The sequence below is a fragment of the Trichosurus vulpecula genome, chromosome 1, assembly GCF_011100635.1.
Source record: "Trichosurus vulpecula isolate mTriVul1 chromosome 1, mTriVul1.pri, whole genome shotgun sequence".
Lineage (NCBI taxonomy): Eukaryota > Metazoa > Chordata > Mammalia > Diprotodontia > Phalangeridae > Trichosurus > Trichosurus vulpecula.
The window spans coordinates 427,499,846-427,526,632 of NC_050573.1; the positions used below are offsets into that span (position 1 = coordinate 427,499,846).

The following is a 26,787-nucleotide window of genomic DNA, read 5'->3' on the forward strand; positions in this document are numbered from 1 at the left end:
GAGCACATAAGTTAATCTTCCTTTTTTTCCATCATCTCCATCTATAAAATGAAATTTTTTACTGCTTTAGCAAGTTATATTCATGTCTTGCGACTTTTCGGAGTTTTTCATTCCATAGTAATGAATAGGACAGGTATTAAAGAATTAAAGATGGGCAATTTTTTTTTTTTTGGTCCTCAGAAAGAGGAAGAAGGTAGGGCCTTTAAATTACTACAGATTGGTGAACTTGTTGATTCTTTGGCAAAATTCTAGTATGCTTTATTAGGAGAATAGTTTTTGAGCGCATAGAAGGAGAAGCAATGATGGTTAGGTTATAGCATGGGCTATATATTAAGTTGTGCCAGACTAATCCAATTTCATCATTTTTTACAGAGTTACTTGAGTGGTAAATCAGGGAAGTGGCATAGACAGGACACCGTGATTGCAGCAAGGCATTTCAAAAGTCTGTCACAGTGTCCTCATGGACAAGATGAAGAGGTGTAGACTAAGTGATCGTACAGTTAGGTGGGTTTGACACTGGCTGACTGGATCCATAGAGTGATGATTAATGGATCAATGCTTACTTTTGAAGGTCTTATACTTTTCAGTTCCATAATTTTTAATCAGTGACATAGGTAAAGATATAAATTGTATTCTTTTCAAGTTTGTTGATGAAATGGAGTGGGAGAGAGGACTGATACAGATGTTGACAGCTTAGAAGAATGAAATAAATCTTTAAAGATGGGGATGGGGGATGAATGTAAAATGGTCAACTTGGGTTTAAAAATTATCTGCATGACTTTAAAGTTTAGAAGATGTGTCAAGACAGCAGTTTGGGTAAAAAAAGGGCCTAGGACCGTTAGTGGACTACCAGCTCAAAATGAGTCAACTTTGTGATTAACCAAGCAACCTAAAAAGCTAATGTAATCATGGGCTCATTAATAGATGTACAGAGTTTTGAACAAAGAAGTATGTTATAGTTCAACTGTGTTTTGTCCTGGTCAGTTCTCATCTAGAGTATTATGTTTGGTTCCAGGCACCACATTTTAAGAACGACGTTGGCAAAAAGGGAGAGAGGGGCATCAAAATAGTCAAGTGACTCAAAACCACATCCTGTGTTTAACCTGAAGAAGAGAAGACTTGGGGGAGGCTATTATTTCTGTTTTCAAATATTTGAAACACCGCTATGTTTGCTCAATCCCAGATAATACACATCAGAGAATCAATCAGGTAGAAGTTAAAATAGAGAAACAGATTTTGGTTCAATGTAAGGAAAAACAAAAATCTTTTTAATGGAGTACATACTACCCACCCTGTAACTTTTTTCATCTCATAGGTCTATAAAGTAAAAAAGTTAATGGGACTAGATAGATCCCAAGTTGGACATACCATAGTTTCAGGTTTTTAAAAGCTTTCAAGACTTACCATCAGAACTTATAGATTATATAGCCCGTGACTTTTACATTACTAATATCATGCTTTAATAACCGATCCAGACATAGTTGAAAGTACCTAGATTCTAGCATCCCAGGCACATAACGTTTATATGTATCTGTTATGTACCCAAAAAATTATGTTATGGTATAGTGGACTATAATGACTGCAAAGAACACTTTTGAAAAAGATTTGGAGCAAACATCATGCTCTACCAAGTCATGGTGTTTTTGCAGACCAGTTAGATGTTACCTTGGTGTTTTTGCTTGTTTGTTTGAATACTGTGATAACTATTTCAATATAATTGGTTTCTTTTGTAATCCTATATAGTTTATACATTTAAGAACATCATTTTGCACCGCCAAGGGGGTCTATAACACAAAAAAGGGACCCCTGTGTAGACAAAATAAAATCCTGGGGCTTCTTTTCCAGCTTCAAGTTATGTGTGTCATTAACTCACTTTGCAAATTATCAGTCGTGTTTTTTTGTGTTTTACGGTTGCTTAAGATTTTATTTCTTCTAGTTTGTGGCTGGTTATTTGGTTTGAACCCTGTACTTGATTAGTTAGATTTTCTTTTTTTCCATAGCAACTCCTGTTAACAGTATCTCAGAAATGCCTTTTCTTGGTGTCAAAACCATCCAGATCTTGTAGATATATCCAGTACCAGAAAACCAACTTCACCATACATGCCTTCCTGATCAGTGGCATTTTCCTCATATAAAAACACATTATTATTATTTCCTTCCATTTATAGTTACAAATATAAGAATATGTTAAAATGTTAAGCTATGTAGTGACTTAATAATTACCACAAGATACATAAAATACTGTATATAAAATGACCACTGATGGTGACTCTAGCATAAGCTCATTGAGGGTAGGGACTATATCTTATTTATTCTTTGCACCTTCCGTCAGCTTTTCACATAGTCACTTTATAAGTATTTGTTGAGGTAATGTAGTTTATTTTGCATACAAAAGCAGTGTGTTACCTGCAGCTTGTCATGCTGAGTGTATATGTAATATAAATATCTTGACAAGTTTATATATTCTCCACATTTAACTGATTTAAATTTGACTATTTAATAGTATTTTTATGAAGAGCTTCTAATTTATTTAGAAAATATTTCCATTATTTTGAGGAAGTAATATCTTTGAACAATACCTTTTTAATCCATCTAGGCCAGTGCTTCTCTTTTTACAAGTGAGGAAATTTGAGGCTTCAAGATGACATGACTAATCCAAGAGAAGGGGCAGAACCAGTCCTTGACCTCAGCTCTTTTGATTCCAGGTCCAAGACTGTTTCCACTTTACCATGTGCTACCTCTACTGGTTGTTTTACTTTGCCTGCCTACCAACAAAATGTGTAGTTATTATGTAGGAAATGTCCTAAATTGTATTTCTTTATTTGTTGGGTAGTTTCAGGTTACTGCTTTTTTCTGACTATATTCAGTTGTACATGATTATGTGTTTGTGTGTATTTTGCCTTTAAATAGCATTCTAATTGCAAATGTAGTTTGATAGGAATTTCTTAAGCGTAGAGTTTGATTTGTGGCTTAAGAAACAACGTAGAAGGGTAGAAGAAACATCTCCAAATTACACAGCACCAATCATATACTGTCATTGAGTTTTAAAACTATTTACTTTTTAGATTGATATTTAGTTAATTTTAAAGCTACATAATTGTATATATTGTTCTTATTTCAGATCTGGTAAAAAATGAAAAATTGCTCCTGTAAACAAGAGTAACTGTTCAGTAGCAAGCAGAATTGAAAAACTTTATCAGCTGTTAGAAGGAAACTCAATTTACTTTTAAATTTGCCATCCAGATAATTGGTTTGATGATACCCAGATCCCATTATTAAATGTGAAAAGTTAAAGCTTTAAAAGGATAAAAACTACAAAACTATTTTAAGATCCTATATCACTTTTAATCCCCTACAGTAATGATGAAAATAGCATTTTGGGACTATTCAATTTAACATTTGATACAGCAAATAAAGATTAATGAGGATGACAATATTTAGAGTGTATCATAGGGAGAGAATCTAGTCATGGAGATTGATTAGACGGCTATTGCAATATCCCAGGCATGGAATTAAGGGCCTCAATTAGTGTGAGAGGAGTGGGAGTGGGGAAAGAAGAAACAGAAATGAGTGACATTCAACAGGATAGGAATCAGATACTGTAACTTTTTGAAATAACTTTTTTTTTCTCTTTTGATATGTGTTCCTGGTATAATGCCTAGAGTATATTGTATTATTTTTTTTAAAGTTCTTGGCTCTTTTGTTCTTAAGATTTCATGAATTATTTCCAATGGCTTCCTCTAAGAGTCTTTAGTACATACATAGATTTTACTTTAATATGTTCTGCATTTATTGTAAATGGTATGAATGAGTGAAAGGAAAAGCATTTATTTGCTTTTTGCCAGGCACAGGTGCTAAACGATGGGGAGGCAAATACAAAAGTGAGTCCATGACCTCAAGGAGCTTATAGATATGAAGAAATGGTGGCCAAGTAAGGGGGTTTTGGCTTGAGGAGACCCAAGAGTAGTGATTGGAGCCATAGGAAAGCCAATTGCCAGGCCTTTTCTAGAAACAGTAGGAGTATTGGGTCAATTACTGTCTCTAGCACAGGTGGTAGAAGAGAGGGTATTTTAGGTGGGTGGCCTGGAGTCAGCTAGATATAATGGTTATGCTACTTACCAACCTGGAAACCTCAGCTGAGTGGATTAACTCATCCCAGGAAAAAAGGCCAGGGTCTTTGGAGGTTTAATTTGAAAAGTGCTAGTGGGGAGAAAGGAGCAGCAGCAGGTCAAATGGCAATGGGACAAGGATGGGATGTGTGGCAACTACAATTTGTAGTGCTTTGCTATAAAAACAAAAAAAGTGGTGTTTTTTTTGGTGAGATATTACAGAGTGACTTTAGGATAGGAAGTAGAAAGCCTGCATACTTTCTCTTTTCAGCTTCTTTTTTATGTCCTTTATCCACTTCTGCAAGTCCTCTCATTACATTTGAATTTTCTGTAATTCATAATTCATGAACTTTTAGGATGTCACATTCAGCCTGACTTTTCCTTTTTTTTTTTTTTTCCACCAACTTCTCAATAAAGGTCCCACTATTCCAACTCTTAAGTAGTGTGGGTTGGTCCAAGTGAAGGATGAGGGATGAGCAGATGGTTCAGGAGAGCTTTACATTAACATTTGAGTTCTCATGTATTCTAACTTGAATAGTTTCTGTCTTGACCGAACAATGGCTTTTTGCTTGTGCAGGGATTTGTGGAAAATTAATCAGATCCATAGCAAGACATGGGTGCAACAGTTTTTTAGTTTGGAACATATGTGTTATTCATATGTTATGTGTTTTCTAATAATAGGTAACATTTACATAGCACCTACTATGTGCCAGGTACTATACTAAATGCTTTACAATTATTTGAACCTCCCAACTACCCTAGGAGTTAGGTGCTATTATCCCCATAAACAGATTAAAGCCTTGGGTCACATCACTAGTTTGTTTCTGGGGTCATATTGCAACTCAGCTCTCCATCACTCCAGACGTGTGCTTCTATCCATGGTACCACTTAGATGCTTCCAGTAGCACCTTTAATAGTGACTGGTATAAGGAGATTTTCATATAGGATTGATCTTGACAGCATTTGTCCATTCAGTTTGTTCTGTTTCTGATAGCATGGGTTTTGAAGCTCATTTATAAATCAGTATTACTTTTTTTTTCCATTTTAAAAAACTCCTTAATGCCATGTGACACATTGGAAAAATGTTTTTGTAACCTTTTCTCGTGACTTGTCCTGGGAAACTTCTGTCCATTATTACAGGGGAATCCAGGGACAGATGAGCACTCCTGAGTTTTGAACACCATGGATTTTATTTTTCCTCAGTACTATCAGTAGTCACTTTTATTGCTGTTGATGAAAGAAAGTTTCCATCCACATGTCATAAGGTACGACACCAGATTTGCCCAATACTAAAAGATTCAAGTTGCTTGGCCTCCTTACTAAGTAGAAAAGTCTTTTTGAAAGATTCTTGATTATATCAGTATTCTGTCTACTTGGCATTCTCATGATCGCTCTTCAGAGTTTTGCTAAAACACTTATTCATTGTACTGATTGGCTTGAATCCAAGCATAGAATTTCCTGGTGAAATTTGGGAAGGGTGACTGAAAGCTAGTTGGAATGGCTGGAAAAATTATTTCAGGATCATCCTTCTTCAGTCTGTTTAAAGTTATTAATGATTATTTGTGTACATATTTATATTGCTAATATTGGGTTTTAAAAGCTTTTTTAAGTGTATAATTAATAGATTTCTATCTCATTTTATGTGAGGTACTAAAAGTAGTAAAAAGAAGACGGTATAGCTATATAATGGTGTAGCTATAAAAAGTACCAAGTAGACACATTCATATTTGTGTGGAATTTGCCTTTGAATAAGTGAGAATTTAAAACATATAAATAATGCTGTTCTATATTTACCTTAAAGACTTTTTTGTGGGTTAAACTTATAAATAATAAGTGGAATATTAGGATATTCCAGTCCTAAAGTCAGAACATTTAAACAAGCCTTTTACATTTGGAGATAAATGAATAAAAGTATGTGGCTTGGGAATCATTTCACCCAGGGAAATGTGAATATAAGAGAAAAGCCTTGGGAGATCATTTTCCAGAGCCTCTTTAGAGAGTATTATTTTAGGACTCTTTAGAGTTAGATCACTTTAGAGTAGTGTGATCAGTAATGTTTAAGCTATTTTAAATAAATACAATATTTATATATCTCCACAATAACCCCTGTATACAATTGTACTTATTGTTAGCATGTTATATATTTCAGTAAAGATAAAAGCAATACACAGATTTGAAGGTTTTTCATTACTCCCAGAGGAACCAGAGTAGTATTGAATTTTCATGACTTATTTTTTAAGTCATTTGAATCAAAACACTTTGAAAATTACTGAATTTATATATGGAACAAATCTTAATGAAATCTGGTTTATATATTTGGCTGTGTGACTGTGTCTAAATTCCAGCATTATATTTAAAGTTTGAGAAGAAATAGTAAAATAGCATTTTGTTTCAGACTAAACACTAATACTGTAAGTATGATCACCTAAGAACAGGTATCTAGGTTTAGCATTTGCACACCCCTGGAGACTTGCTAAATAGCAACGGGCTGTTTAGTTAACAGACCCATTATTTGTCTTCTTCCCTAGTGGTTCCATGTTCTACCATAGCTATTGAAGACATAGCACCAAAAAGATTTCTTTTCAACATTACTTAATTTGTTGATATAGTCAGATAGCTAGATCCTAGTATGAGAACCAGAATAGAGAGTTTTACTTCTAAATCTTACAGTGATCTTCCCTTTTTAATTCTGTACCTATCCTAAACTTCTTCCTCACGTTCATTGATGATATACAGGAAAGATGTTTTTTCCACACAATGCCAAAGAGGGTTATGGGATGTTGATAACTTGGCAGTTAGGTGGTGCAATGGACAGAGCACCAGAATTGGAGTCAGGAAGTCCAAGTTTACACCCAGCATCAGACACTAGCTAGCTGTTGGCCCTCTCTACCTCAGTTTCTTCATTTATAAAGTGGGGATAGTAATAACACTACCTCCCAGGAATGTTGTGAGGATAAAGTGAAATAATATTTTGTAAAGTGCTTTGCAAACCTTAAAGTGCTACTATGTAAATGCTAGCTGCTATTATTATTATTATCATATATATATATATATATATATATTTTGTTATTATTAGCACCTGTAGTCTGCTTTTTGAAAAGGTCAGATATATTCATGAGTGTATACCAAGTCTTTTGGGAGCTTCATTTCACTTTTCCCTGCCCTCCACTCCCATCTTCATTTTATTTCTTTTATTTTTTATTTCATTTTTCATTTTATTTTATTTCATTCAATATCATTTATTTCGTTTTATTTCATCTAATTCTTTTGGTCTTTGGGCCTTTACCAAATTGAATATATCCACTGTGGGGGATTTATGGAAAGGATATAAACATGGTATGGGTTGTAGTCTTCATTTTGTACCAGCGTAGATGAATTAATGGTTCTGTAAGATAGGAAGCCTGTCTTTTCAAAAGGGAGATTTGAAATGAATGAACTTGAGTAGCCAACTTGGTAATATAGTTTACCAAGACAAATTATTCATAAATATCCTGATTCACTGTGCTTCTACCTAGAGATGTAGAAAACTTTTTGATATAGCATTGTACATTGGCAACCTCAGGATTTTTTGCTTTACTGAAACCAATGAACATTTTATAGATTTATAATTTAATATTTAGCAGAAAAGGCAAAGTCTGTCTTAAGACAGATTCATAAATCCTAAAATTGTTTAGAAATTGTAGGCAATCTAGAGTAATAGAAATAGTAGGAGATCTAGAGTAAGTGTTGCAAGGTTATTCCATCAAGAATATTCTCTCAATAATAAGTGTTTTATAATTTCTACTTGATAAAATACTTTAAAGTATATAATTTCATTTGATTCTCCACAACAGATCTGTAGTGTAGGTAGGCTGAAAAGGTATTACCCTAATTTTACAATTAAGTAAATTGATGTTTAAAGAGGTTATATGACATACTCAAGTCATATGACTTAGCTAGGAAATAGCAAGTCTAGAACATGAACTCGTGTCTTCTGCCTCTGTTTCCCTAAATGCTTGTTTGAAGAGTGTCTCTACAGGAGACAAAACTAGGTTGCATTGCTGTAATCAGATTCTTATACTATAAAAGATACCTTTAAAGTTTCTTAATCATATGTATTATAATTCTGGAATATTAAGAAATTTGTTGTTCTTTAGAAACTGGAATAGCCTTTTGATCCTTTAAAAAGTTAATAATGATTTATTAGAGAAATTGTGGTGTGTTGCTCAAATAACCTGAATTTTTATATCACTATTTTTTAGTTTATAGGACTACTTATATAACCAGTTATTCCCAGCTCTGGTTTTACATTGTATCAATGTTGTGAAAGTAAGAAGTCAGCGCTAAGAAACTAATTTCATTTTATAATATTATTCAGTACTTTTTCTGGTCATTTTTCAGGATTGTAAATGTTGCATTCAAACAATACATGTCATGATTTCAAAAGGGTTGAGTGTTACTAGCATAAGGTTTTGTAATGTCAGGGACATTATTCTTGCATGTTTCCTTTTTAATAATTCACCTTTTTAAAGAACCTCTTGTTCTCATAGATAGACCAAGATGCAATTTGTTAAAAACAAACTTGTAACTAAAAAGAAACAATGACTTTATGGAAAGCTGTCTGATTGCTGAAGTGAATCCCAATCCTATGATACTGAAATTAGAAATAAAAGAACTATTAAATTTGTAGTCCTAATGTGTAAAAAGCAGCTGCTACCTATTTTCAAAGCTTGAATCTTTTAAAGATAAATTACTTGACCAAATAAAGACAAATTGCTTTTTCCCATCTTCCTCTAATGTTCTGAATGTATCCCTTTATTAGTTTACTTACATTTGTTAAAATTTTAAGCATTCTGACTTTTAAAAATAGAGTACTGAGATTTGGTTAGCATCCCCTGCTAATTTATTTGGCTTTTGTGCTCCTGTATTTGAAACTGAATCTTACTTTATATGCTAGACAAGGTTTATGCCAGCCTAATTAGTTGCTGGCATTTCTTAGCCTCACAGCTGCTGGATTCAGCTGTGTACTCGAAAAATATAATGGGATACTGTTTTCAGGGAGCAAGAGGAGATTGTCAACATGTACAACTAGTTTTTGACAGTTCAATAATATATAAGCTTTGGATAGCTCTACCACCTATCTGAAATTTGCATTTTTAGTTCAGCTGAAATTATTGGAAGGCTAAAAAATAACTTTGGCATTTGCCGAATTAAAAAAAATTTTCTAAAACAGCTATATTTTTGAAATCTAACTTTTACAGTTTAGCATGAATTTGGAATTTAGCACTTAAAAATGGACTAAACTTAAAATACTTTTAAAGTAGAAGAAATAACAACTTAATTTCTGCTTGAGGGATGTTTCAGATAAATAAAAGATGTTAGCTAGCTGGGTTTTAAATATATCAGATGTTAATATATCACATAGGATTTACAAAAACAGTGAAAATCTGCTTTCCAATTTAAAACTAAGATATTTTTTAATGTACTGAGTGCTATTTACATCACATTTTGGCTTAATTTTTTCCTTTGTAGTGTATGTAAACCTCCACAAAAATCTTATACCAATGCCTCTTTGTTCCAAGGATCTTATCCAGGGTTCTCTAAGGTTAGGCCACCAGAGCACAAGATTTGGCAGGTTCTACCAAGATGGAAAGGCTTCCATTACAACCCCTGACAATAGACTGCTGTCAGAGGACCAGCAGAGCAAAAGTATGCAGACACTCATCTCTTACAAATGAACGACATTTTTTTGTTCTTGGCAATTCATGAAATATACAGAAATACAAAACAGCTTTGCCAATGAGGCTTCTTTTCATTTCTATAGAGATGGTGGCAGAAAAGAGGACAGAGGATACTAAGAATCCTCAATTCTCATACTATCTAGAAGAATTGATTTACCTTTTTGGAAAACTACTATGTAATTTTTATCCAAAGACTTGGGAGTTGAAATACTTTTGAAAGAATGGAAACTATCTATATTGATATGCTCATTTGTAAATTTAATGAGAAGACATAAAGAAGTTGCAGCTTCTATAGGAAGGAAGGTGAATAAAAGAACAAACTGTGTTGGTTTTATGTCCCCAAAGGCAACAAGAAACATAATTGCCCATAATACTTGGTCATATTGGTCATATTGTTTTGAAGCATTCATGAGAGGTAAGCACCAAGATCCCAATGAAGATAATTACAATTTCTTCAGCCTCCTCAGTAAAGGATTAAAAAAAAAAAAAGAGGGAGGGGCAGCTAGGTGGCGCAGTGAATAGAGCACCGGGCCTGAAGTCAGCAGGACCTGAGTTTAAATCCGCCCTCAGACACTTGACACACTTAATAGTTGTGTGACCTTGGACAAGTCACTTAACCCCAATTGCTTGCCTTCCCCCCTGCAAAAAAAAAAAAAAGAGGGAGAAGAAATCTAATGATAAGAACCTCCAAACAGCCCCAACATACTTTGGTGACTGTTGACTTTGATGTGAAATCAGCCAGAACCATTTATTTAATTGCCTTATGTGTGCTAGATGCTAAGAATACAAAGACAAGAACAAGGTAGTTCTTACCTTCAAGGATCTTAAATCTTTATTGGGGAAGGAGGGGAGATTAGGAGGATAGGGAAGGGACTACATAAAGACATGCAAAAATATAAGAGAGATACAGAGTAAATAAAAGCAGTTTAGGGAGGTACCAACGCTTGGGTGGAAAAGGGGGAGATCAGGAAAATCTTGAACGAAGTATCATTTTAGCTAAGCATTGAAGAGGGCTAGGCTTTCAAGAGGTAGAGGTGAGAACGGTGAGCATTACAATGATGGGGACAGTCTTGTAAAGGCACAGAAGTGAGAGATAGAATATTGTGTATAAGAAAACAGCATGGTCACTTTGATAGGAAAGTGGTATAATCAGCCTAGCGGGGGAAAAAGTGCTGTAGCCAGATAGTGAGGGACTTTCAGTGCCAGTCAGGAGTTTATATTTTAAACCAGAGACAATAAGGAGCCATTGTGAAGCTTCTTAAACAGGACGTTGACATGGTTAGACCTGTGCTTTTGGAGTATCCATTTGGCAGTTGTATAGAGACAGGTTTTGAGAGAGGAGAGGCTGAGTGGAAGAAGAGAAATTAGAACATTATTGTGATAGAGGGGACAGGGGAAGGTAAAACTATTGGAAAGTGTGATGTGGGAATTATGAAATGAGAGTAAAAGCTTGGTAGCCTACTTGAGAATCTCTTTGGGCAGAGAATTGAAAGCTGATGTCAAGTAATTTAAATTATTTAAGCAAATGAGATTAGTATAACATTCATTTCTGAATTAACTATGTGCTAAGATTAGGTTAGAGCAAAGGTCAGAGCAAATTAACCCATATTAAAAATACAGAATAAAAGAGAAGATGCTGTGAATCAGTATAGAAGTTGTAACTTACCATGTTTAAACAAGGTATTGGTGTTTTTTTTTTAATGAGAAATTAGCAAAATATGACTCACTTATGGTAAAAATTTTAGTTAACTTTAATGCAAATTAGTAGCCATGAGGAATAGGTGAAAAGATCCCAGAAACTTAATTATTTTGACAGATAGACACAGCAGCACCAGACAACATTGGTTTAGAGTACAAAATCATTTGCAGTATATTACAGAGGAAGAAAATGGAAGATGAGCAGTGTCACCTAGCCTAAGAGCCAGAAATACTTGGGTTCTAATCTTATCTCTGATTTTTATTAGCACAGTGCTTAGCACATAGTTCCTAATATGATTGATTGACTAGCTGTGTGACTATGGGCGGATAACTTTGCAGTGTCTCAGTTTCCTCATCTTTAAAATGAGAGACTTGGACTAGATGGCCTTGAAGGCCTCTCCCAGTTCTAAGTCTTTGAGCAGATGGTCCTTCTTTATTTTTGTGTTCATTTCTCCAGGTGATTTTATACAGCTGACCACATCTTTTGATAACATGAACAATTAAGGGGTACAGTAGATACAGGATCAAAGTAACTAAATAAAGCATGTAAAAGTTTTCTTTTGAAATCTTACATTTTCACGATTAGGGAAACTGCAATTTCCTTATTGATGGGTTCTGACTAGCTGTGCTGAACTTGATTGAGTCCTCCTAATCTCTTCATTTCCTTCAGGCTTCAAAACAAAACAAAATCCTGAGAGCTTGAGAGTTAATGCTAGCTTGGAGATGACAGAGTAGCAGAAGCAAATGATATGGGGAAATCATGACATAAGCTTCTACTCAGTCAAGTTGCACTTATCAAGCACCTACTTAAATTTTTGTTGTTTTTCCATCATGTCTGACTCTTTTATGACCACATGTGGGAATTTTTTTGGCAGAGGTACTGGAGTGGTTTGCCCTGTCCTTTCCCAGCTTACAGATGAGGAAACTGAGGCTAACAGGGTTAAGTTACTTGCCCATGATGAGCCAGCTAGTTATTGTCTGAGGCTGGATTTGAATTTAGGTTATCCTGACTCAGGATCTGTTGCTCTATCCATTGAGTACCTGACTGCTCACATTGTGATAAATAGTTCCAAAAATCATCTAGAACCCTTGCAAGATTATAGGCTAAGTAAGTAACAAATTGTTTGATAGGCTGTCATCAGAGGCACTTATGACATTGTTCATGCTTACAGCATTTTTCAGAATATCCTTCTTTGAGATAACACAGCTTTGAGGGAAGTAGCCCAATAAATCATCCTTTCATGATCCTGATGTTTCTCATTTCATGTTTAAGTGAATCATTTGTAAGTTCACCAGAATAAATGTATGATGTCATTATGTAGCATATACCATATGCTGTTACCTAGTCGCTTAATGCTTTGTCTCTTATTTGGTATTGTATTAAACATACACTATTTGATCGTGGCCTTTAAATTACCATTCCATTGCATCAGTGCTTGCTCAGCCACATAAATATCATAAATGAACCCTAGCACACCCTGAATTTGACTGTTAGGATGGCTTCTGCAGAGCAGAGGCTCTGGACAATTAAAAGTACAGGCTTGGTAGACACACCATGATCCTTTAGAGAGGCAAGATAGTCTAGTGGAAAGAGTAGATTGGGGTTAAGAGGCCTAGCTTCAATTTTTGCTCTGATAGTACTAGGGATACAACTTTGGACTAACCAATTTATGTCTCAACCTCAGTTTTCCCATGTGTAAAGTGGGATTAATTTTCACACTAAATCCCTGGATTTTGAACAAAAGAGCTTTATAAGTAATTATCTACATAAGTGGGAGTTGCTATTACAATCTGAGTAGTTCCTACTGTAGGTCAGAATGACTAGAATTTTCAAGATTACTACAGCTCAAGTTTGTGTTGGGAACCAGGTAAGAGAATAAGGTTGAGAGTGTAAGGGCTTAAAGGTAGTGAGTGAATCTTAGGTTCTTCCAGTACTTTGCCCAGGCATTATGTGCTAAACCTGGTGTTTCAACAATCTGGCTAGCAGCTTCTGTGGGGTAGTAAGATCCATCCACAGCCAGCACTCAGAAAGCTGCCTGCATGCTGGGAAAGCACAGGTACTTTTGATCTGCTTTAATAAGGAAAGCAAGGTTGAAGGGGTTGACAAGCTTACTTTAATTCAGCATACAAATATGACTCACTTAGTTCAGGGGAAAAATCCAGCACCCTGAACTTCAGAACAAAATACAAACAAATTACAAACATCGACAGACAGACCCAGTACAATTTATAGTAACCAAAATCTAGGTTCAGCCCGGGAGCTCGGAACAAGGGCTGGCCCAGAGTCACGCGCGCCACCACTGCTGCAGGTAGAACTCCAAAGAACAGACAGCCAACCCCTGGTTTTTATATCTTTTTCAGTGTCAGGGGTGAGTCACACATGCGACTCACCCACGTGACTTAGAATCGTCACAAAGAGGTGGATTTAAACCCACGTGGTCTAAAAGCCTCTGCTTTCCCAGACATGTAAACTAGGCCCTCCCTGGAGTTAGCCCCACCTTGGGCCCCACCTTAGCCGCCAATCCACACCCACTAAGGTTTTACACCTAATAGGGGTTTGGGCCTGGGGCTTAGCACCTAGTAAGGCTCAATGAATTATTCAAAGGGAGCAAAAGCCAAACTATTCAAGGGCACTTGTTGAACTACGTGCTAAGGAGCCCATTTTGATTACCAACACACCTGGAGAGGCTGCTGTTATTTCTTCCTAGCAAAGTAGGGAGTAGTTGCTTACTCAGGTTTTGAAGAATAGAACGCTCCCTGGCATGCTATAATCTATCCTTTGACCAGCACCATCACCATTGTTTCCTCGATTTCCTTATCCTATGTAGATGACTGAGGGTTTTGCAGACCTTAAAGAAACACATATTTTAACTATTCTATTATATGTTGATCCTAGGAAAAAAACTGCATTCATGAGAAGAAAGCAAACTGTTGGAGGACAGAGAGAGAGAGAGGATAAGATCTAAATTGATTTGGGTATTCCTTACTTCATTATAGATTGTAACCCATCTCTGTTTGCCCATCCTATGTAACCTTCATCTGTATTCTTACATAAGTTTTTCAGAAGGCATTCACCTAATGTGCTGGGAGCACCTTTATTGCATTCTTGTGACATCACGAGATGCCAGAGGAGCATGCAGGCTGTCCCATCAGTTATTCCTGCACTTATATATCTGTTGTATCTTATTTGATCATATTTTTCTTTGATAATGGCATTTCTGCGTAATTCTTTGTGCTGCAGCTGGCTTATTTTGATTATTCACCTCTGTTTCATATTAGGTGATCCTCAAATTCTGTGCTTCAGAGATTTGATGACTTGAAAGCCATACACTGTCACTGAAAAGATATTGATGATAAAAGGTGGAAATTTGGTTCTGAAAGAAGTTCAGGGTCACTGAAAAAAAAACTACTTGATATTTCTCAGCCCATTCTCCTCTTTTTCATCTTAGGCTCATCTCATCCATTTACAGGATCTGTCTGAAATAGATATATTGATACCCAAGCTCTATAGGTTGCCCATTCACTTATCTGCATATCAAATAGGCATTCCTTATCTACTTCCTTTTTCCAATGTGGAGGATCTGCCATATATGTTCTAGGTTTTGGAACAGTGAGCACAGTGTCACCTACAAACAGTAGCATCTGCAGGAACTCCTTTCCACTCCTTCTAAATAGACTCATTATTCAGTTGGACTCTGTGGGATACTCCTCCATGACTAACTAACACCTTTGGCAAACAACCCTCCCCCTATTTTATAAAGTCATTAGCTTCCACTTGCTCCAACTGATTTTTAAGGCAGTATTTTCTTCAGTGGTCTTTTGGACCACCTTTTCCATTTGGCTAATTCTGCCTTTTAAGGCATTCTTCTCCTCATTGGCTTTTTGGAGATCTTTTGCCATTTGGGTTAGTCTATTTTTTAAGGTGGTATTTTCTTCACTATTTTATAAGTCTCCCTTAGCAAGTCGTTGACTTGTTTTTCATGATTTTCTTGCATCACTCTTCATTTCTCTTCCCAGTGTTTCCTTTACCTCTCTTACTTGCTTTTCCAAATCCTTTTTGAACTCTTCCATGGCCTGAGGCCAGTTCATATTTTTCTCGGAGACTTTTGATGTGGGCTCTTTGACTTTATTGACTTCTTCTGGCTGTATGTTTTGACCTGCTTTGTTACCAAAAAAAGATTCTGTAGTCTGAGTCTGCATCCTTTTTCACTGCCTGGTCATGTTCCCAGCCAACTACTTGACACTTGAGCTTTTCGTCAGGGTATGACTGCTTTTAGAGTAGAGAATACTTTGTCTCAAGCTTTAGGGGCCTTGCCCAGCTGTTTTCAGAGCAACTTCTACACAGCAAGCTGTGCCACACCAACACTCCTCCTCCCCCAAGAACTGCCAACCAGGACCATGACCCAGATCCAAGCAGGGCAGAGCAAGAGAACCCTGCCTCTGGGCCAGCAAAGTGCTCCCTGCGCTCCTGCTCTGATCCACTGCTTGATTCCTCCCACTGGATGGGCCAGGGGCTCAGGAAGCAGCTTCAGGAGCTTCTTGCTTCTGCTGCCGCCACTGCCATGCCACCTCCCGGGGCCGTTTTCCCACTAACCTGCCCTGTTGTCTTTGGCCTTTGTGGGTTGAGAAGTCTGGTAACTGCCACAGTGCAGTGATTCAGGGCCCTAGGGCCTACTCTGCTTGACTCCCTGTCTGGTTGGTCTTGGCAAGGCCCATGCTGGGCTGCGTTTTGCTCCTAGCACGGTGCAATAAACCCTTCCCAGTGACCATCTAGGCAGTTTTGGGCTAGAGACTTGTTTTCCTCTATTATTTCATGGGTTCTGTAGGTCTAGAATTTGTTCAGAGCCATTTTTTACAGGTGTTTGGAGGGATTTGGGGGAGAACTTAAGCTGGTCCCTCTTTTCCAGCTGCCATCTTTCAACCCTCGCCCTATTTTAAACCTCACTTGATAAAAATAGGAAGAGGGTTTTTGAGCAAAGTTATTTCTTTTGTATTGGAATCTTCTAATGTTCTAATATGCCTGGGGCACAACTTGGTGAAGGAGTGACTTTAACTTAGGATTTTGCTCTAAAATGCTTATGGGTTTTTTTTTTCCTTAAATTTACCTTTTTTTAAATATTTTATTTTCAGTTTTCTTTCTTTTTTTTTTTCTTTTTTGAGGGGGGAAGGCAGGGCAATTGGAGTTAAATGACTTGCCCATGGTCACACAGCTAGTAAAAGTCAGGTTTCTGAGGCTGGATTTGAACTCAGGTCCTCCTGACTCCAGAGCCAGTGCTCTATTCACTGAGCTCTTTTCAGTTTTCAACATTTACTTCCATAAGTTTTAAATTTTCTCCCCCTCCCTCCCCAAGATGGCATGCAATTCAATATGGGCTCTACACATACATTTCTATTAAACACATTTTCACATTAGTCATGTTGTTGTGGGTTTTTTAAGTCACCATATACACAGTAGATATTGTAGTCTCTACATTTTTCATTTAATTGTGTGGTGATAAAGATGTGGTCTACCATGGACTGTGGCTTGTGAATTCCTGCTTTTCCACTTCTAATAGCCCTATCAAGGATATGCCCCACCCCCCCTCTCTTTCTCTCTCTCCTCATTACAAAAACATTTATATAGATGAGAAAATAGACATGGATCAGGTTTGGTGTTTTTGTTTGTTTGTTTTTGGCCATTTGTTTTCTTCAGGGCCATTTCTACTTCCTCAAGAAGCACATTAGGGACTATGTAGTAGGAGTGGTGGTGGTATCATCAAAGGAGTAGAGTTGGACAGAACTTTTACATATTTCACCCATCTGTCCTTGTACCTTTGTCTATAATATAAGGTAATTTAACTTAATTAGGTTTCTTGCTAAGCTTTCCATAAACTTTGTTTTTCCTTCCTTCTCACTATTTGTAGGAGGCACTATTACTTAGAACCTTCCGCCATCCTTCTGTTGTCAACCTGTATTGCCCTTGCCTGCCATATCTCACTGCTTGACAAGTTGTTGCAACAATTAGGCTAGCAGCTGTTGTGGGGGTGAAAGACCAACATGAGCCCAACAACAAGAATGCTGCCAGCACAGGTTCTTTTGATCCGCTTTACTAAGGAAAGCAATGTTAAGGGGTTAACAATCTTACTTTTAATGTAACATTTGCATATAAACTCAGTTCAGGAGGAAAAGCCCCCAACCTGAACTTCAGAGCAAATACACATTACAAACGTACATTAGAAACAGACCAGATCACAATTCATAGTTACCAAAAAGCATCAACATCTGGGTTCACGAGCTGGGGAGCTCTTGACAAGGGCTGGCCCAGAGTCATGCTCCACTCCTCCTGTGGCTCAGAGCCCCAAGGGAGAATGCCAACCTCTGGGTTTATTTATATATCTTGTTCAGGGTCAAAGGTGAGTCACACATGCGACTCACCCATGTGACCTAAAAACGTCACAAAAATGCAACTTAAACCCACATGGTCTAAAAGCCTCTGGTGTCACAAACATGTCACTCAAACCTATGTAAACTAGGCTTTCCCTTGAGGCAAGGAGGTCATCAAGGATGCCTAATTTAGTCAAGGAAACAAAGGCCAAACTCTTCAAGGACTCTTGATTGAATAAGTGCTAAAAGCCCATCTTAATTACCAATACACAAGTATGGAAAGGCTCATAACCAGTAGGGTGGCCACTCAGCAATTAATTTTTTGGCCATGGTAACCAGTGAAACAAAGTATTTAAAATGGTCCTTAGCCCTGTGTCACTTCACTTCTGCTTCTTTAGTGATGGTGGCAGAGTGGTAGGGACAGGGTCAGAGGTGTTGAGTTATGCAGTCATTAAACAGTCTGTAAACTCTGTTAATACTACAAATGTGAGCTCTTCTTCCAGTGACCTACAAGTGAATGTACTGCTATAGGAGATGAATCATTGGTCTTGACTGTATATATAAATGAAATTAGAAGGAAGTTGCAGATAAATGGAAGGTACTCCTTACGCTGAGAAAGGAGTCAGCAGAATTGATTTTATTGAATATCCAAAGGCAACAAGAAACATCATTTCATGAGATATTTGGTCATCTCGTATTGTAGTACTGATGATAAATATTTGCAAAAACACCATGAAAACAATTACAGCTTATTTATCAACACCAATTGCTGAGGATGAATTAGAGAAATTCTGTAAAAAATTAAGAGCCTCCAAGTTAACATTACGATACTGTGTCTCAAATAGGAAAGTGGGAAAATCTTGAGGATGGAGTGAAATAAGTCGAAAAGCATGGTTCAGAAAGAAGGAATAAAAGAAGCCAGAAATTTAATAGACTATATGGAACTTCACACCTTCAATATCATAAGAATTGAGAAGCGCTCAACAGGACAACAGCTAAATAGCAAATATCTCAATTTTTGTAACTTTATGCAAAACTGTGCACAAAACAGAATAGATTATATTTTAATATATAGAAAGACTTCTTGTTAAAGAGTTCTTAAATTAACTACCTATGTATAATCAGGGCAGAGATCAAAATTTGTAAAAAGGGAAGTATATCAATGGAGAAACATATGGTGTACACTTAAAGTTTCCAAATTCCCTACAGATATTATTAATCTTTAAGATTCAGGAATGAGAAATCAGAATTCTTGAAATCATAACTTAGCTTTTATTTTTTTTATTTTGCTTTTAATTCATTTATTTAACATAGTTAGTTTTCAGCATTGATTTTCACAAGAGTGTGGATTACAAATTTTCTCCCCATTTCTACCCTCCCCCCCACTCCAAGATGGCGTATACTCTGGTTGCCCTGTTCCCCAGTCAGCGCTCCCCTCTGTCACCCCACTCCCCTCCCATCCCCTTTTCCCTTCCTTTCTTGTAGGGCAAGATAAATTTTTACGCCCCATTGCCTGTGTATCTTACTTTCCTGTTGCATGCAAAAACATTTTTGTTTGTTTTTCAACATCTGTTTTTAAAACTTTGAGTTCCAAATTCTCTCCCCTCTTCCCTTCCCACCCACCCTCCCTAAGAAGTCAGGCAATTCAACATAGGCCACATGTGTATCATTATGTATAACCCTTCCACAATACTCATGTTGTGAAAGACTAACTATATTTTGCTCCTTCCCAACCCATCCCCCTTTATTGAATTTTCTCCCTTGACCCTGTCCCCTTTTGAAAGTGTTTGTTTTTGACTACCTCCACCCCCATCTGCCTTCCCCTCCATCATCCCTCCCATTTTTTTTTTATCTTCTTCCCTCATCTTTCCTGTGGGGTAAGATTCCCAATTGGGTATGTCTGGTATTCCCTCCTTAGGCCAAATCTGATGAGAGCAATGTTCACTCATTCCCCCCTCATCCACCCTCTCCCCTCCTCCCACAGAACTGCTTCCTCTTGCCACCTTTATGGGAGATAATCCATCCCATTCTATCTCTCCTTATCTCCCTCTCTCAGTATGTTCCTCTCTCATCCCTTAAATGTGTCCACGCACGCGCGCTCTCTCTCTCTCTCTCTCTCTCTATATATATATATATATACATATACACACACACATATATATGTATATATATATACACATATATATATATACATACACACATAGATATATACATACATACACATTCCCCCATATATACATAAACATATATGTATGCATATTCCCTTCAGCTACCCTAATACTGAGGTCTCATGAATCATACACATCATCTTTCCATGTAGGAATGTCAACAAAACAGTTCACCTTTAGTAAGTCCCTTGCAATTTCTTTTTCTTGTTCTTTTTCTTGATTACCTTTTCATGCTTCTCTTGATTCTTGTGTTTGAAAGTCAAATTTTCTATTCAGCTCTGGTCTTTTCACTGAGAAAGCTTGAAAGTCCTCTGTTTTATTGAAAATCCATATTTTGCCTTGGAGCATGACACTCAGTTTTGCTGGGTAGGTGATTCTAGGTTTTAATCCTAGCTCCATTGACCTCCGGAATATCGTATTCCAAGCCCTTCGATCTCTTAATGTAGAGGCTGCCAGATCTTTGGTTATTCTGATTGGGTTTCCACAATACTCAAATTGTTTCTTTCTGGCTGCTTGCAGTGTTTTCTCCTTGATCTGGGAGCTCTGGAATTTGGCGACAATATTCCTAGGAGATTTCTTTTTGGGATCTATTTGAGGAGGCGATCGATGGATTTTTTCAATTTCTATTTTGCCCTGTGGCTCTAGAATATCAGGGCAGTTCTCCTTGATAATTTCTTGAAAGATGATATCTAGGCTCTTTTTTTGATCATGGCTTTCAGGTAGTCCAATAATTTTTAAATTCTCTCTCCTGGATCTATTTTCCAGGTCAGTGGTTTTTCCAATGAGATATTTCACATTATCTTCCATTTTTTCATTCCTTTGGTTCTGTTTTATAATATCTTGATTTCTCATAAAATCACTAGCTTCCACTTGCTCCAATCTAATTTTTGAAGTAGTATTTTCTTCAGTGGTCTTTTGGACCTCCTTTTCCATTTGGCTAATTCTGCCTTTCAAGGCATTCTTCTCCTCATTGGCTTTTTGGAGCTCTTTTGCCATTTGAGTTAGTCTGTTTTTTAAGGTGTTGTTTTCTTCAGTGTATTTTTCGGTATTTTTTGGGTCTCCTTTAGCAAGTCATTGACTTGTTTTTCATGGTTTTCTCGCATCCTTCTCATTTCTCTTCCCAATTTTTCCTCTACTTCTCTAACTTGCTTTTCCAAATCCTTTTTGAGCTCTTCCATGACCTGGGACCAGTTCATATTTTTCTTGGAGGCTTTTGGTGTAGGCTCTTGCACTTTATTGACCTCTTTAGGCTGTATGTTTTGGTCTTCCTTGTCAGCAAAGAAAGAATGCAAAGTCTGAGACTGAATCTCAGTGCGTTTTCGCTGCCTGGCCATATTCCCAGCCAACTAACTTGACCTTTGAGTTTTTCAGTGGGGTACGACTGCTTGTAGATTACAGAGTTCTATGTTCCACGTTTGGGGGGGAGGTGCCAGCTCGGCCACACCAGCACTGCTCCTTCCCCAACCCCCAACCCGGCCTGGGCTTAGATCTTCAGCAGGCTGTTGCACTCCTGCTCTGATCTGCCACTTAATTCCTCCCACCAGGTGGGCCTGGAGCTGGAAGTAATAACAGCTGTAGCTGCCCCACCTCCGCTGCCGCTGTCCGTCCGTCCCGTCCCCCCCCCCCCCCCCCCCCAAGCTGAACCGGGAACTCCTTCCACTCCCGCAGCCCCTGCCACCAACCCTCTCCACAGTCCTCGGTGTCTGTGGGCTAAGGAGTCTGGCAACTGCGGCAGCTCACTGACCCAGGGCGCTAGGGCCCCCTCCGCCCGGCCTCTGGTCTGGATGGTCCACGCAGTCCAGGCTGGGCTCTGCTCCACTCCGCTCCCAGCTCCCAGCTCCGTGTGGGACAGACCCCACCCAGAGACCATCCAGGCTGCCCTGGGCTGGAGCCCCGCCTCCCTCCGCCACCCTGTGGGCTCCGCCGCTCCAGAATTGGTTCAGAGCCACTACCTATAGGTTTTTGGAGGGACTCGGTTGGGAGCTCACACGAGTTCCTGCCCAACAGCTGCCATCTTGGCTCCGCCCCCCCAGCTTTTATTTTTTATAACATTTTATTCACATGTTTTAAAATAATGAGTCACCCATAATAAAATAATAGTGAATCATTTTTCTGTGCTAAAATTATTCCCAAAGTCTCAGAGACTTTTTTAATAGAAAAATATAATAAATGCATTACTTATTTTTATGAATCAATATATTGTGACAAGTGACTTAAAACTTCTTTTCCTATATCTTTTATAAAATATTTCTACTATTCTTCATAGTCTACACTCATGTGCCTTTAAAAATATGTTTAATAAAAAATATTACTTTTAATAGTATTTAAAAAGAACCGTATCCTGTAGTAAATATTCAAACAATAGAAAATTGCAGAGAATATTTTGGGTAGTATTTTAATAACATAACATTCAGAGCTTCTAGGAAGGTTAACAGTACTATGCAGAGTCACATGTTGAAATTGCCAACTTAAGACTTATTTTGTTTTCAAAACTTGCTATTTCGTAGAACCATAGGATTTGTTTAAAGTATTGTATGCATATAAACTTATTGTTTTATTTGCAAGAATGAGTCACCATTTTCAGCAGACAGAGCTGTAAACTTACGATAAGCGAGATTAATTAAATCATAACTCCTTCCTTCCTACCTGCTCTTACTTTCAAGTTGACATCACTAACATTTTTTTCTGTTGATTGTTAACTTTGAATTCTTACAGGAGAACCACAGTACTTCTTCCTGATTTCAGCTAATTTTTCTCAGAATTTGGGGGGGAAAAACATACACATTTCCCCAGAAATGCTGGGAAAGAATTTCCTTATGGAAGCACTATATGCAGTTGAAACTTTGTCATGAATGTTATATCCAGGCAATTGTGGGCCATTTTTCTCTATGATAATATGCCAGATCCAGCTTAATTAATTCTCAAGTATATTTTTATTTCAATAATTATATCATGGGAACCTTTTATCTATTGTGGCAAGCCTTCGTTGTATCTGGTTATAGTCAGGAGACTATTTTAGGTATTTTGTGGGTGCTAAATTGTAATAGCCTGCAGGGATATGTTGTACAGGTTTTTTTTTTCCTTCTTTTTTTATCATTTCCGTTTACCAACCAGTGGTGATCACTAAGTACAGGTTGTTTATTTCTGGTGATGATGACCTGCTCCTGAATTGTCATCATAAACCCCTTTGTCTCTAAACAAAGACTCAACCATTTGTCCAGTGATTGTTGACATTCTCTACATTGGGTTCATGCAGATTTAGTTCGCGAACAGGGCTTTTTGATTCCATTTTTGTATCTTTGACCAATTTCATAGGTTCCTTTTAGGGAAAGAAAAACAAAAACACTTTAGGTTGTGTTCAACAAATCCAATGGCACGTATCTAATGACAGCCTACCTTTACAAAGAATTTCGTATCCATTATTTTAAGTTCTATAGGCATTATAATTTTATAATGTTAACTGTCTAGTGGTAATATAAAATTTACAAGTCTTTTTGTTGTTCAGTCGTTCTTCAGTTGTATCCAACTCTTCATGACCCCATTTGGTTTTTTCTTAGCAAAGATACTGGAATGGTTTGCCATTTCCTTCTCCAGATTTTACACATGAGGAAACTGAGGCAAACAAAGTTAAGTGACTTTCCGCAGACCACATAGCTAGTAAATGTCCAAGGCTAGATTTGAATTCAGGTCTTCCTGACTCCAGGCCCAGTGCTCTATTCAGTGTCTAGCAATCCTTGAACAAGTCTATACTGAAATGTAATACCACTACTGTGCCCAGTGATACCATTGTAATAGTATTAGTATTCAACTTGATCACCAAACCTGGCTGTTAAACACTTTGCCATTCATATCCGAGATAAAAATAAAAAAGATACAGATCTAGCCAGTTCAAATTGAATCCCTACAAAACTCATAATCTACCATGTATCCATTCAATAGCAGGGTAAGGAAAGAATACATCAGGGAGGATAGAGAACACTTAGAAATGGACTCTAAAATCCAATCTAAATGTTTGGTCTGAGGAGTTCAAAGAAGTATTCTACTAGCAAAAGATGAAAGCAGTAAGAAACTCTACCTTATTGTCATCCTTAGAACCTAGGTCTCTTGATTCTAGTCTAATGTTTCTGTAGCATGTATTTTTTTTTTTGATGGTGATATAATGTAATGGGAACAGTGTTAGAAAATAAGAAAACATCCAGACTCAAGTCCTAAGTTTTGGTCAAATGAGTACTCCTCTGAGCCTCAGTGAATTTGTAAAATGCAATTAATAGTTGCACTGTCTCACAGAGTAAGTGAGATATGGATTCAAAGGTTTACAGAGTACTATATAAGTGTCTACTGCAGCTATTCTTATTTATTCCTTCTATATTATTCTTCCTCAGTATAGTTAGCATGTGGTACACCAAGTACTGTAGTGCTATTTGAATCCATCTACTAGTGGAGTAAAAAGGGTGTTGAATTTGGTATCAGAGGTCCTGGGTTCCAGCTCTTTCATATTCTAGCAGTATGGTTTTGAACAAATTACTTCACCATTCTGTGCCTAAGTTTTTTCATCTGTGAAATGTGGAAGTTGAACTAAATGACCTCTGAGGTTTCTTCCATCCATAACTCTGTGATTCTAAGTATTTTTTTAAAAAAATATTATCTCACATCTGTCAGTCATTGATCCAAAGGCAGTGTTAAAATAATTTACTTTTAATCCGTTTATATCAGTGTAAATATCTTCAGCCAAATAATACCTTTGTAAGTATGTGTTTCTTCATATTAAGAACCTGACCCAGGAATTTATAATGTGGAATTTACAATATAATAATATATTCCTAGTCTAGGTTAATAGCCTGATAAAAATTGGCTTCCTGGCATAACAGCCCACCCACTCCACCCCCAGAATAAAATGCCATTTCATTCTAATGAGGACCTTGCTAAAAATTGCATGCCTACCCTTGACAAACTTAGGATGAAACAGAATTCGAATCCAGCCTTGCTGAGTAGAAGCATTGCTGGGATTTGTTTTTTTTTTTCTCATTGTAGGTAAATATTACTGATAAGAATGTTAAAAAATACTTTTTCACTATAATGATTGAGTAGTTCAGGAATGTGAACATGGTGTAACTGACGAAATGTTGGTTTCCAGGTTAATGCTTCTGCTTTCGACCTCTATTCTGGACTCCAGTATTGCTAAGATTAGAACCAGAGAAGAAAGCCCTCAAACACTAGATGGAGAATTACAGACAATGGATATTTATGGCTTAAAATGTGTATATCCATTAGGAGCCAGGTGGCTGATTATATTAGTTTAATTTCAAGTTTTATCATTTCTCCCATGCCTAGGATTTTCTCTTTATTTCTTTCTCCTAACTTCCCTCCCTTGCTCCCTAATCTTGGCTAAAATCCCACCTTCTCCAAGAACCTTTTCCTGATCCCCTTTAAAACTAGTACATTCCCTTTGTTGAGCATTTGCAGGTTATCTTGTATATATCTTGTTTTTGTATATATGTTTGCATGTTTTTTCCCTCACAAGGTGTGAGCACCTTGAGAGCAGAGACTTATATTTTTTTGCATCCTCATTGCTTAGCACAGTGCCTAGCACATAGTTAATAAATGCTTGTTGACTGAGTTATCTGAGTTTTACCTAAAGAAGGAACAAGATTTAGGGACCAAGAGAGTCATTGAAAAAGAGGTTAGAAGTAAGAAGGATATCCATATTAGATCCAGACAGGATTAAACTTAAGGAAAATAAGATCCCTGTAAATTGAAAGGATGCCCATCATTTGGGCAATGGCTGATCAAGTTGTGGTATATAAAAATGGTGAGCAGGCAGATATCAGAAAAACCTGGAAAGACTTACATGAACTGATGCTGAGTGAAGTGAGCAGAACCAGAACATTGCACACAGTAACAGCAACATTGTGATGATCAACTTTGTTAGATTTAGCTCTTCCCAGCAATGCAGTGATTCAAGACAGTTCCAAAGACTCAAGATGGAAAATGCATCCACATCCAAACAAAGAACTGTGGAGTCTTAATGTAGATCGAAGCATACTATTTTCTCTTTTTTTCCCCCTTTCTTGTGGTTTTTCCCTTTTGTTCTGATTTTTTCACAATCTGACTAAGATGGCAATATGTTTAATATGATTGTATATTATAGCCTATATCAGATTGCATGCCATCTTGGGGAGGGGGAGGGGAGAGAAGGCGAAATATTTAGAACTCAAAATCTTATGAAAGTGAATGTTGAAAACTAATAATAAATAAATTTTTAAAAAGATAAGATTTCTGTGCTTTTTTGTGTCTTATTTTATTTTATGCCATTAAGTTTTGTAATAAGTTTACTAACTCTGAAAGAATCTTGACTGGATTAAAGGGAAGGATATATTTGAGTATATGGAGGTACTCAATTTTTTTTAAAAATCCCAAACAAAATTAATCAAAGAACAAGCTAAACTAAACTAACATTACAAACTCATAAAAATTAAGCAAAAGCAACAATTAAAAAGTGTCTGTGAATGTGCCCATACCAGTATGGGGAAAGTATTCCTTCCAGAAGTCAATATGGAACTAATATTTGCAGGAGAATAAGGTCTAAAGTGTCTGTAACACTGTAGAAGAGGAACTTTGTTGTTCTGTGGTAAAAGCTATTCCAGGTCTCCCAGGATCATAGATTTAGAGCTGAAAAGGAGCCTTAGAGATCATCTAATCCAGACTCTTCATTTTACAGAGGGCGAAATT

At 37.1% G+C, this 26,787-nt stretch overlaps 1 protein-coding gene across 4 annotated transcripts in view; it reads left to right on the plus strand.

Moving 5' to 3' along the window:
- Nucleotides 1-26,787, plus strand: part of KIF2A (kinesin family member 2A) — a 100,446-nt gene that overhangs the window by 11,997 nt on the left and 61,662 nt on the right. The gene's annotated exons all lie outside the window — the stretch shown is intronic.